At 36.6% G+C, this 14,360-nt stretch overlaps 1 long non-coding RNA gene across 1 annotated transcript in view; it reads left to right on the forward strand.

Moving 5' to 3' along the window:
* The window catches only part of LOC131362850 (uncharacterized), a 76,768-nt gene extending 63,199 nt beyond the window's left edge, over nt 1-13,569 (forward strand). Inside the window, exon 5 of the long non-coding RNA XR_009206246.1 lies at nt 13,450-13,569. This is a non-coding gene — a long non-coding RNA (uncharacterized LOC131362850). The remainder of the gene's footprint in view (nt 1-13,449) is intronic.
* The last annotated feature ends 791 nt before the right edge of the window (nt 13,570-14,360 follow it).

Genomic DNA, 14,360 nt, shown 5'->3' on the forward strand with positions numbered 1-14,360 from the left:
TTTTTAAACTCTCTTCAGGTCCAGTCTTACCTCATTCTTATTGTGGCTTACCAGAATCACTAGAGCTGTAAGGATCTGTGTGCAGAAATGTATTAATACAAACTCAAAAAATGGCAAACACTGCCACGGCTCAATCGTCAAACACACTGGGATAATCCAAAAGAATATTTAAAGACAGATTAGTAAAGAGTCATAACGCAGGCAAGTCAATCACACAAGACTTCTCTATCAGACAACAAGTGTGTGCCTTTTCAGTCTGTTAATTAAAAGGATGTAAGCTGTATGTAAATAATTGTGTGCTGTCCTGAGCTGTTGTAATCACAGATTACATTCCTATTAATTGCTCTCTAGTTACTAAATTAGTTAGTTCAAGAGGGTAGCATTTTTGATTGAAGTGCTATTGATTTAAAATGAACAATTTTGGAGCGTCACAATCTGGTTGATGTGTTTCTCATAGTTCCTTGATATCATGGAAATATGATTTCTGTTCTAAGGGCTCATGAAAATGACAATGAGGATGCAGGAGGGAAGCATTTGGACAGTGCAGACGTCTTTTCCTTTATTATTATTTCTTTGAGCTTCAGATCAATGGAAAAGATTTTGCTCAGCTCTGGTTCTCTTTCGTTCAACTCTCGACCTCTGTCTCTCTCTGGCATCTAAGACCATATAAGACCTCGTTACCTGCTCGTTCTCTCTCTCCGAATTCCTGCTCCCTCACTTCAATAGCATGTGCAAATGGACAAATTGTACACCAAAGATCTTTTTGAATTTAATAGTGACTTTCATGGAACATAGGCTAGCTAGCTGGCTATGTAACATTTAGATCATGTTAATGAAACAACAAGAATCTGTGTGAAGGTCAAGCTATTATTAATTCATTCATAAAGCACATCATGATACTTTAAAACAACGTGAAGTCCCAAAAAGGCATTTGAACGACTGTTAGCATCAGCAGAAAGAGAGAATTCATAGCCATTAACCTGCAGTAAACAGACTGGAATAATCACATAACATTTCTTGAGGAGTATACACATACTGTAGACGTTGTGAGCATGATTCATTACAATAAGCAGTTAAATGGATTTCAGGCCTTTGATATATCACTGTAATCTGATTGCATTGAATTGATCAGCTCTGACGTAGGTGGAGTTCGTATCGCAGGTTTATATTCATTTTGAGTTTGAGTTTTATTACATCATTGTTTCTGTAGAGAACAGGACTTGTACTTTGTGACAGATGCTCCATGTTAATGAATGTAAAAAGTGTGCAATTGTTGATCTGGTGAAGTTTCTGCAATTTTAGCATTTTTGGAAGGAATCTCCAGTAGCTTTATAAGATTTATTGTTAATTTTTTTTAAAGGACTACATTGTAGTTATAATAGATTTTTCAATCATAGTTGACTTCCTTGCATTTACTGTGTGAATAAATTCAAGATGTCATCAATGTATCGTCAGCTGACGACGTCATTTATGTGAAATTCAGTTGGCATATGTAGTCCTCCTATGGATTTTAAGACTAGTGATAAAGTTCCCATTGTAATAATATAAATAAACACTTACTTGTATATTTAATTCTATTTTAGATAGGCTGTTAGAAAGTATATTATCTTGATGAACTTTGTTGCATTCTCTTTCCAGTTTTGTGCGTAATATTATTTAGAAACTATGTAAATCCCCTTTGGTCAAAATAAACTGCTGTTTAATGTGCAATAAATAAACCTTAATTTTTTATTATAGCCTGAGGTGAAATTGCTGAAACTGTAATAGGAAAGACTGATAGATTCATTTTAAATAAAACAGATGAAGCACTGAAAGGATTAGGTTAATGATATTCATGACAAATTCTCTGTATCCATTTAGCCCAGTGCTTATCATAGTTTATTTTTCTCAGCAGAATGGAAGGAGGTTCGAGGAAGGAAACCAGGTGAGGGTTTGCATGGTAGTATCGTTCAATTCAGGTTTTTTTTTTGGTAGACAGCCAATCTGTAACACATGGACACCCACAAGCAGACACTGACATATAGACAGAATGTTAAAGAGTCTGGTCCTGATCCAACTCACATATCATTAATTCCACAAAGAGAAGGTTCATGACTTTCAGGGGGAAAAAAAGAAAAAAAGAAAATATATTGGAAGTCATGGACGTGAGAAAATCGGACTGAGAGAGAAAAAGTTAGAGAGTGTTTTCAAAGTGACCTGTGCTCGGTGTGTGTTAGCAAAAAATTGCAAGACAATTACAAAAGAACAGGAAAAGGTCCTTCAGAGATTATAGACCAAAAATTTCATGAAAACAAAAAATCATAACTTAGGAACAAAGACAGGAATTCACACAAAAAAAGCCATGTGCCAAAAACACAATACCAGGAAGTGAGTCTTAATTAAGTAATCACCTTTTTTACTTTTTTTTTTTTTTTTACGAGTTGTGTGTAAACGTTTTTATGAGCAACACCAAAAATTCCTGTCAAAAAAGCTGATTTTCTTTGTACTCACATAATAAACATGATAAATGCCAGTCACCCAAAAATGCAGCTCAGCCGCTGTAGCATGTCAGACATCCTCCTTTTATAGGGTGCCATTACTTTTTATATAATTGAACGGCTAGTCCTATGTTTCGTAATGTATTGCAATATGAAACACTTCTTTTTAAATTTATTTATTTCAACTGAATTAAATAAGATCTACAACATAATGTCATTTCCAAAATTGTACTGAATGCTACTTTGCATGTGGCGCAAATGCTCAGCCATCAACGATTGCGATTAAAGAGAAAATGTAGAATTTAGTTCTTGTGTTTATGAACTGTACAGGTTGCATCACTTCCTGTTTACTATAGCATCGATGAGCATTCCCATGACGTATATATTTAGTCACTTTGTCAAGCTGTCCATCGGCATTTAGAGAAACCCCCCGTGGCAACAGACGATGAAGAAATAGAATTACTGACAAACATCAAGACTGATTATGAACTGGCCATGCTGAGGATTTTCACAAGCTGCACCAGGAGCTGGCAGGAATCATGTCTTTATCCAATCCTATAAGTATTTGATGCCCGGGCACATTGATTGATTTTATTTTACTCAGACAGAGTAAATAATTCAGCATAGCCTACAGTACATAACAGACAGCTAGATCATTTTCATATGCTATAACAAGGGAGCAAAGAATATATGTAATAACCTTTGCTGTAATTTGTCTAAATATGAACTACACACCTACACAGTACGCAATTGGCCAAATAATGTTTTGTTTATTTATTAGAGCCTTTTATTTTAGAACATTTCCACCAACTTCTCCTATTGTTGATGCTTGGATGAAATTCAAGTGACAACTGATAATTAAAAAAATAAATAAATATCTACATTTTTAAAGTTCTTTTCACAAATAACTATAATTAATTTTATAAATTATACTTTTAACAGAGCGCTTTAAGAAAATGACACTGTCTTTAAAGGATAGTGATTTGTTTTTTTTGTTTTGTTTTAAAAGCTTCATGCTTGGACTTCATTAAAAAAAAATTATTCATGTCTTTCATTTAACCGTCGCTATTTCTTTCTTTCTTTCTTTCTTTCTTTTTTTTTGTATTTATAGAACACACTGAAACTTGGGTGGTGTACTTTATGAAAAATGGATTTCGGATCACAGAGCTCATGGAGGATTTCATTATTAATTGGAGTTCTCATAAAAGTGGAATTAAAGCCTTTCATAAGCACACACAACCTTTGAAATGATAAGCAGTTATTTTTCTAATCGTATTTCTGCTCTCGCATCAGTGAGAGAAACTGCTTTATGAGAAAGACTGGACGAATCTAAGAGATTTCAATTATCTCAAATCTTTCTCCCTCTCTCTCTTTTTTTTTCATTCTTCAACAACAAACTGTTGGCCCTCACAAAGCCTACTGAAGTTTTAATATTAATATTAATAAGACTTTTTTTTTCCCCCCTGTAATTGAATTGTTTAGTCGCTTGCATGTGGAGGAGTTTTCTGATTTGCGACAGAAAGGAAAGACAATGAGCTCTTTGAGATTTCAGAGTTCTAATTTCATGCCAAGCAGCCAAAGAATTTCTGAAAATCCTGGACAAAGAACATATTCCATGATGCATGTTTTCATTTCAAGCTTTTGTGTGTGTGTGTGTGTTCCTTTGATTAAACTAATTAGTGAAATTGACTCTGCGATAATCATTGCATTTTTTGGATCTGCTCTCATGCTCTTATGCCATGCAAACATTATCTCACCCCCCCCCGAATTGTGAAAAGACCCAGTAAAACTATCCCCCTGCTGAAGGACAATGTAATAACATCACTGCATGGAAAACTGAAGACGGGCTGCTCAGTGTGTATCTCTCAGGACAGCAAATTTTGTTTCAGTCTAACAGGAAACATCCAGCTTTTATAAAGCACAATCCACAATACTGTCAGATGTACGAGACTAAGGCAGAGGAAAATGTATCTGAAAGCTGAAATACTTTGGTAACAGTTTATTTGAATATTGGAGTATGAACAGTCTTCCCTGGTGGTCCAGTGTCAGGATCCTGCGCTCTCACCACTACGGCACAGGTTTGATTCCTGGCCAGTGAACCAATTTAGCCAGGATAATGTAGGAAGGCTGTGTCAGGAATGGTATTCAGTACCCAAATCACAATATGTGGATTAAATGATCCACCATGGCGACCTCAAACAGGGAGCAGGCAAAGGACAACAACTAGACAGTCAAAATAATAGTATCTATAGACACAACAACCTTAAAGGTCACCGACATCAAGCAGTCACTTTAAACCCGCCAACACTTTATGGTTGCTAATGTTTTGTAGATTATGTATACAATCACCAGACACTTCAAAAGGAAGACCTGTTCACCTGCTCAATAAGTCCAATCATCCAAGCAGCTAGTCATGTGTCAGCATTGTGAGGCAGGTCAAGTGCCTCAGTTAATATTCGCATCAAACATCACACTGAGGAAAACATTTCAGCTTGTTGCTAGATGGGCTGGTGTGAGTATTTCGCAAAGTAAAGATCTTCTAGAATTTTCACACACATGACACTTTCTGGAGTTTACACAAAATGAAGGGAAAAGGTTCATCCTATGGGCAGCAGTTGATGAATGAAGAGAATAACCAGACTGGTTCAAAGGTGGCATGGTGGCTATAGAGACTCAAACAACCACATTTTTCAACCATCTTGAGCCGAAAAGCATCTCAGAAAGGACAGGACACCAAAACGCTTCGGGCTACGGCAGCAGAAAACCACAATGGGTTCCTCTCCTGTCAGCCAAGAACAGGAATCTGAGGCAATGGTGAACACAGACTCACAAAATTTGAAGTCTGAGAAAAGTGGCTGGTGATTGTAGACACATCTAATGTGTCTAAACATTTGACAGCTAGTATACGATTCTACAAAGAGCTTGAACGGTGGTGTCAGTAAAATACTAGCATGTCTTATGTAGTAGTATGGCTTTGATTGATGCCGTCACTCCTTTTTCCATTAACAAATCTTGTGCCAAAGCTGGAAATGATGCTCTTTATATTTCACTTTCATAGTAGTGAATTAACTGTCAATCAGTAACGTAAAATATCAAATCTTTGCACAAAGCGTATTCTGAATTCCAGATGAAAACATTTAATAGGTTCAAGTGCTGAATTAAGCTTCCGTTAAAATAATTATTCACTGATTCCGATATTGTTAAGATGGGGATTTAACATCTAATGTCAGCCTCTTATCAAAATATTATAATATGGATGTTATTTGTGCAGTTGGATAATCTTCATGCTATTAGAATTTGAATTGTTATCCAGTAATAGGATCAGGGGCCACACAGTATACATTAAGAATAATTTACATAATTTGACTACAATTGAATTAATACCATAATAATGCATGCTCAGTCTTTATGGTTGTGAAGTGAGGAAAGGCTAGGGGGAAAAAAATATTACTGAAGATTCTGTAAAAATAAGTAAGTAAATAAATAAATAAATAAATAGAATAATTAATTGATTGATTGATTGATTGATTGATTAATCAGCCATTGTGTGTCTAAAAAAAATTGGACCTTGTTTTTTACAATCATAAGGTTTGGAGGATAAAATTGAGGATAAAATATTTTAAAAGCATTTTTAAAGACTTACCGTTAATTAACTGATTTTTATCATTTAATTATAAATTTATATATATATATATATATATATATATATATATATATATATATATATATATATATATATATATATATATATATATTTTTTTTTTTTTTTTTAATCAGACATTGGAGTCTTAACCACAGATGTCATGCTTCTTTCCATGGCAGTGTGTAAAAACATATTTTTTTGTTTTTCAGCCTCCTAACATTGTCTTCTTGATCCACACTCAGACACAGAGCACCTGGAGTGTAGCCACAAACCATTTCCCTGCTGCATTAGACCTAATGGCTCATTTCCTAATAACCTCATCTACAGTAATGAGATGGCGATGTGTAATGTGAGTAATGGCAGAGTTGCGAGTGCCATCAGTGACGATGGTGGATTATCTACAGCCTTACACTGTTTTCATATGCACATTCTTCTGTAGCATAAGATGGTTCAATATCCCAGATGAGCATGTTTTATTAGGATATTTTCTTCTTCTTTTCTCTCTCTTTTAAACATTATCAAGGGCGTTGGCAAAGCGGTATAACAGCAGTATGCGGTTACATATCAGGCAGCAAGCAGCGATCTGTGGGGTCCAAGCATCGACAGTATTCAACTCAATCCAAACCAAATAACAGCAGACACTCTCTTATCCAGAAGATGACAAGTCACCCTGTTATAATGACAATGTCACATTCCTTATATATATATATATATATGTGTGTCTTCGAAATTCTGCAAACTTGCTTTTCTTTTTTTTCTCAATGTGACACCAAAGCCATTGAGTATGAATTGAATGCTGTTTATGCCACCACAGTCATCAGCAGGCTCATATTTCCTCTTGCATCCAGGAATATGCTGACATAATGGTAATGACAAAAACAGAGTGTGTCGAGTATGTCGAGCTCTTCCCAGAAGCCCAGGTGTTGGAAACATGTGGCAGTGAAACAATGCGGAGCCACTTCACACGCTGTAGGGAGGAGAGAGGAGGCCTGCTGACTCATGGGCTTATTTTTTCTGTTGTGCATCGCCAGCACATTTTTACTAATTCCTCACATATTGCATTTCTGAGTGATTGCATGGCTTACACACACAATATCTTGGATTCATATAATAAACCATTGCCCCTTTGTGAATTTCTGCTTGGTTTGGTTAATATACTTTTTTTTTTTTTTTTCTAATGATGATGAATGATGATTGGCATTCTTCACCATATGCATGTGAAATACAAAGCTTTTCCGAAACTTTGGTTTGGCTGATGAAACATTTACACACTAAAGGATCGAAGTTCACCTTTGTACCATGTGTACGTGATCTATACAAGCAACCATCAGACATAAAATCTGAAGGTCTGTTTTAAAAGGCTCGTATAAGTTTGTATCACGTTGATCATTCTCACAATGTCATCTCTCTCAAATCTTTTAAGCATCAGTGCTCGCTAGCAGCTGGAAATGTTAACCCGAGTCCTGGACCTGATCTGAAATGCACATTAACTCCATCTGCTTTTTTTTTTTTTTTTTTTTTTTTCCGAACTGATTAGTTTTAAGCTGCTTACATTTTAATGTCCATGTCAGCTTGATGCCGAAATTAGATTTTCTGAAAAACATCCAACGCAGACTGTCCTAGTTTAATCAGAAACTTGGCTCAAGAAAGTCTGTTTTAGATCTTCTTCTGAAGTCTGTGTTCAAGAATAGCCTAGAGTTCAGTGGCGTGTTCGGAATAAATCGCAGATTTAATGGCTCTGATGCACAATATCCATAAGGGAATGAGGTACTTAATTAGTTCACACATCAACACTTGGTTCATGACAGTTATATGATCTTGACTCCACATAGATTCTTGCTCCAGTGAATCCTTTCAAAACTGCTACTAAACTCTTATGTAGATGAGATGTTCTTAATGCTTTAGCGCTATTAAAGATATTGGAGGGTAAGAAATGAAAACCTTGCTCACCCACCCATGTGGATGTGTCTGATAAAGTCTCTCTCTCTCTCTCTCTCTCTCTTTCTCTCCCTCTCTCTCTCTCACTCTCTCGCTCACTCGATGTGTGCCAGAATCACAGAGCGGAAACGAAACTATGCCAAGTTAAATTCAGGCTAACTCTCAGACATGGCCGTTAAAGAAATACCTTTTTTTGTGTGCCTTTCAGTTCCTTTTCTAAAAATATACTCATATTTGCATACAACACACACAGCTCAATATGTTCTCTAATTCTGTTAGTTTGTCTTAATTGCCAAAGACCGTCTTTCCTGCCAGTTATTCAATGTCATATTGGAAATAAAAAACAGGAGATCTGTGCATTCAAGCAATATTAGTAGAGTATAAAATGAATCAAGGTGCACATACACACATGACTACAAGCACAAATACCCAAGCAGACATCAGGATTCACAGCATGCTGCTTCACATATTCAGATATAACAATAAACAATATTGTAGACCGGCTAATATATCATAGGCACTGTGACCGCTGAAAAAGAAAATCGAGACCTGTCTAATTTACAAGAACGTGCAATTTCAAGAGAAATGAAACAATGTCAAGTGGAAACTTTATGTCGAAAAAATGTTAATATTAGCCATCACTGGTTATTTGATCGTAGTGTAGTGTAAATATCAGTTCGTCAGTTTCCGAGTGTGTGATACGTCTGGAGTAAGCACATTTGGAACACAGTGCTGTATTCTTGTTCGTTTTATGTGGGCCACATCAATATTATATGCCGTCTCCATAGGCAAGGTTTGTTTTCTCTTTTTATTAAATTCTGAAATAATACAACCGGATGAAGTTTGACACTAAAAAATACTTGGGGAAAAAAAAAGAAAAAAAGACTAGACATTCAGGATAATCTCTTTTAATAATAAGTGCATAATAGATTGAAAGAAAAACATAACAGCTGTATACCTGACTATGTGACTAGTGAATTATATTCTATTGAATTATTCTTCCTTCCGTATGGTCCTAGCACTAAAACAAATAAATGAAATCCAGTATCAGTACTGGGCCAATACCAGCAAGATGGTGGCTCAGATATTAGAGGGAACTGAGAGAAATTAACTTGATCTGATCCTGTAACAAATGGAAAAGATTGTTAATGGATTTTGAAAAGATTTTTTTTTTAGACCTGGAAATTAAACTACTGCCCCAGCTCCTTTAAAGTAAGGAATAATTCATGAGAATAATGAATGAAGGGGTGGTGTGATGTGGCCTGACATAAAGCAGAGTTAATCTTTCCAACCTGAAGTTGTGTATTTTACAATAACAGCGCAGCCCAAAGTGATTTATTCCTCTTATCCTACAGCAATAAATGCTAGCCAACACTAGCATTTATTATTTATTAAAGAATGCCAAGTCACATGTTTAAGTTATTACTGTAACATAATAGAATAAATGCGTTGATATAAACCTTGCAACTGTCAGAGCTACTGTTATGGGAAATGAATCAACACTTTCTGACCAATCCGAATTAAGAATTAAACAGCACACCATACTCAGTTGTATACTCTTTTCTTTTTTCTTTTTGCTTTCCCTTTCAGTTATGTGTCCCCGTTTCACTGCAATTATTTCATTCCTAACTCAGTTTAATTCAACGGAGGAAGTGCAATAGTCACACATTTTTATTTCACATCAGAGGACTGCTGCTTCTGTCCCAGTTGGTCACTGGAACTGCCTGGAAGCTAACTTCCATTTTCAATTCTTTCTGTTCTCTGCTTTGTATTGCAATTACTTATGTAGGTTATTTTAAATTGTACATCATTATCATTTACAGTCCATCTGCGCCATTGGGGAAGTCTGTTGTGGACCTAGACACGCTGTTATCATCCATGCTGTAAGATAGCAACGCACTCGTGGACCTGTGGGACAAGAATATTCACATACACAGACCACAAGCAGCTGGGTTTGATGATATTGTCATCTAATTTAGGAATTTGATGATTTTGTTATTTAACTCTACGAAACTCCAACAGATCATGAGAATAACTAGAGATTGGAGTTTGCAATTAGGGTTTTTTCCTTGCCATAATCACCTCTTGCTCATTAGGGACAGATATAAATACTAATTTAAGTCTAATATAAAAGCTAATATCAAACCTGGGTTCGATTCCCAGGCGGGGCGCTAACCCAGCCACTTAAGAGTTAACTCTCAGTGCTGGTCCGAAGCCCAGATAAACTTGTCAGGAAGGGCATCCAGTGTAAAACCTGTGCCCAGTTGAAACATGCCGATCATATGATCCGCTGTAGCGACTCCAAACAGGGAGCAGCTGAAAAACAAACAACAATAACAACAGATACTGGTAATTTCAGCTGCATCCATTACCATCCTGATGCTCCTTCACATTCTGGGTCCTCTGCCCATTCTGGTCTTCCATGGATCGCTGCACACAACAGACCAGGGCTAAGAGGAAATGACCTGAGAATCAAGGGATCTATTAAATATATTCTTTTTCTTTGGGAAAAGACCAACTGACACCTGAAACTCTTTTCTACATTACCCACCTCCTTAGCTCTCATCCTCCTTCACCTGCACCACCCCATCTCCTTGGCTTCGACAGCTTCTTGGAGGGGATGGTGGCAGCCATCAGCAGCTATTTCCTTGGCTTCCCCCCTCTGACTGACACTGATGTGTCTCAGCTTATCCACACTAAGTGCCTAACCAGCTGTCCTCTGGAACCCATCTCCTTGTGTCTCCTCTAAGCCCTTTCTTTTACTTTTATCTCAGCATGTGCTCACATCAACACATCTATCCATACTCAAGCAGGCTTGGCTGACTTGATTGCTCAGAAAAACATCATAAAAAAACATTACAGATTAAGAACAACACACTTCTCTATCCTCCATTTTCTGTGCCATTGTTACCAAACCGCTCTTTTTAGCTAGCTTTCCTCTGTTCATTTCTCACACAGACTCCCTTTGGTTCGGCTTCAACAGTGACCGCTCAGCTGAGACTGCATAGCTGGCTCGGGTAAAATCTCTGCTATCTGCAAAAGCTGTTGCCAAATCTCCTGTGTTCATCCTGCTGGGCCTATTGGGGGTTATATCTGGTTGTGATATTATACGCAAGACTAAAATCTAATCTATCAATAACTCAATAATGAAGCTTTTAGGGTTGAGCAATGCATTATATTGCATTGCCTCATTGATGGCCAACTGTTAAACATATGCCGTGTTTCCTTAGAATACCAAATATGATTAAAACAACAACAAATTACAGTTCCATCATTGGTCCTTGTTGTTGTGCTTCTTTCTGGGTGTGAAGGAGAACATGTAAAACTCCACCCAGGCAAAAATCCTTATTAATATGGAACATAACTTCTACTTCTGTATTTTTGAATCATAGTATATTAAATTAATTACCAATTAACCGGATGCATTTAGGCATGATCTCTAATCCTTTTCAGTTGGAATAAGCAGACTTAAAAATAAATCTGTAGTCCAAAATGGTCTCAATAAAACTTTGGTTCAGCATTAGTTCATCAGCTGTTGAACGTGATGATAAAAATGTTATCAACAGTAGAAATAGAAATAGTGTCCATGACTGTGACAGTGTTCAAAAAGACGCCAAATCAGGGAAGCCATCCTCATAATCCCCATAACCAAAATTAATAACAAAAATTGATTAATAAAAAAAGAAATGGATTTTTGGACACTTCAATGCTTAGAGCTCTGCTTATGTAGCAAAAGTGGGTGGGGCTACCAGTCACTGGCGCTGGATGAGGAAAAAAAAATCCTTTATACTTTATATAAAAAGCTTTTTATACTTTCAGTTCGTAAAACGTTTGAGAAATAACCTATCTAAAACTCAGACACCAGACTGTAGGGTACATAGTGCATAGTGGATAGTAATGCAATTTGGGATGCCGCTTTTGTTTTACAGAAATATTTGGAATTAAATGTAATAGATTTCCCCAAACAGAGGCAAAGTGGAACTCCAGACATTATCGCTGATGTACAGAAATATTTCTGTTTTAAGATACGTAAAGATCGGGAGAATGTGAGAAGAATTACATACTGTCCAGGATTGTGAAAGTGTTCCAAAAGAGACTAAATCAATGAACGCTTAATCTGTATAACTCAACACATTTGGTAACGTCTCTCTTTGAAATGCATGCTGATGATCTTTGCATTATGTTGAAATTAAACTTTTGCCACTTTTACTCATTCATCATCACGGGATCAGATCATATTTTTATCATCACTGTATCAAATCCTAATAATTAGATTTCTGATACTAAGATGCTGATCCTCCCATACTCTTTTTGCTAACCTGAAAATGATTATTGTTCTAGAAATCGACTTAACATGCAGAGCATGACTCTCTTTTTTTTGCCTCATGCCGCAGATAAGCGAAATTAAAAGCCATCATCTCTGAGCTGCTAATTAGTGTGATAAATATGCTTTCAGTCCGGAGCGTATTAATCCAGATGAGAAAGAATAGTGGTGTAATCTCTTAAGGAGCCTATTCACTAGGGTAGGTGACATATTCGAGCCGCTCACATACTGTATACCTCTGTATACCTCATATAAGTCACCTCTGTAGCAGTTTACTGTAGTGGTGATGAGGAAACGCAGAGATGCAGCATCCCTTCCAGTTGATTGAGGGTAATCATGCAGACTGATGTCCAATCTGAAATGTATCAGAGAGTGAAAAAAATAAATTAAAGTGTGATTATGGATGAGTTTTGAAAAGCAATACCTGGGCTTCGATGATGTGTTCTCCTTGCAAAGAAGTTAAAGAGGCAGGGGGGGAGGTGTGAAAAGGGCTGAGCTGGTCATAATAGGTTTTTATTCTGCAAAAGAAAAAGAAATAGATTTTATTACAGCGGAAATGGAGTCGGGAATGGCTTTTTATATTTTGCTTTGTCCTTTTTTTTTCATATTTGTTGCCCCAAATTGAAATAAAAAGAGGTGAAGCAGTGTATACTTGCATACCTTCAACGAACGTCATCTATATTCTCTACTGGATTGATAAAATGTAACTCTATTATAATTTCATTACATAGTGATTCTTTGCATATGTTCTATTTTTTTGTGTGTGTGTGTGTGTGCTGGTGCAATAATGGTATTGACCAAATCTTAAACAAGTTATATTGTGTCACTGGAACGGAGGATAGTCAAAGACTGAAACGTTTGCACTTTTCATTGCATTTTTTCTGTGGTTGCAACTATTGTATTCTTTTTTTTCCCCAAAGTTCATCAGGCTGCTACACTTTTCTTGCGTGTGTGTGTATTACTTACACTGTAGCACAATGGATCACTGATTCCCGGAGTCTATTCCTTGCTTGTGATGCTGTTCATGTGGCATTTCTTATACTCTTCTTGTATCCACTTTCCTCTAGGTGTGAATGTGTTTCTTCATGGGGCCTTGTGATGGACATCACATCATGAATGAATTCCCTCCTCACACCCAGTGCTCCTGGGATTGGCTCAGCGTGACCCAGACCAGAATTCCACTAGAGAGTGACAAGCTTCTTGTGTCACATGTGTTTTGGCTGCTACTGTTGCTGCTTGCTTGCTTGTATGCACTGTACATGATTTCTTATGTTTTTATTAGTTTAACAGAAATTAAATAATGGGATAATAAAATATACTGTCTTATGATTATGTTACTGTTAAAGCTGCTTGTCCATAGGGTCACAGAGCAGAGCTTCATCACAAACAATTCTACAATTAAATTTCTGCTGAAATACTAATCAACTTCTTTGAGTGCCCAAAGTGCTATGCTTGTGCTGCTTACAATAAGCCAAACTTACATTTTATTATTTTGCTCAACTTTCTAGATTTTTCTTACTGCGCTCCCGGCCCCACATAGCTGTAGAATTATTATTGCACCTAGTAGTGAAAAATGAGAACTGCAACATGCACTGAATCCCATCGAATCAGCAGGAATCCTGTCTTTGTTCCCTCTATCTATGAACTTTTTACTGCTAGAAGAGTAGCAGACTGGACAGCTAATGACCAAATCACCTGGGTCCCAATTTCTCATCAGAATGGTGGCTGCCGAGATCGTAGGTACGTCCCATATTGTATATTTATGCACTATTATTCTTTACTGCGTCATATATATATATATATATATATATATATATATATATATATATATATATATATATATATATATATATATACTATAAACCACATCCATCCATCCATTTTCTATACCCGCTTTATTCCTAATTAGGGTCACGGGGATCTGCTGGAGCCTATCCCAGCACACATTGGGCGAAAGGCAGGGGTACACTCTGGACAG

This window comes from Hemibagrus wyckioides, linkage group LG12 (assembly GCF_019097595.1).
Source record: "Hemibagrus wyckioides isolate EC202008001 linkage group LG12, SWU_Hwy_1.0, whole genome shotgun sequence".
Taxonomy (NCBI): domain Eukaryota; kingdom Metazoa; phylum Chordata; class Actinopteri; order Siluriformes; family Bagridae; genus Hemibagrus; species Hemibagrus wyckioides.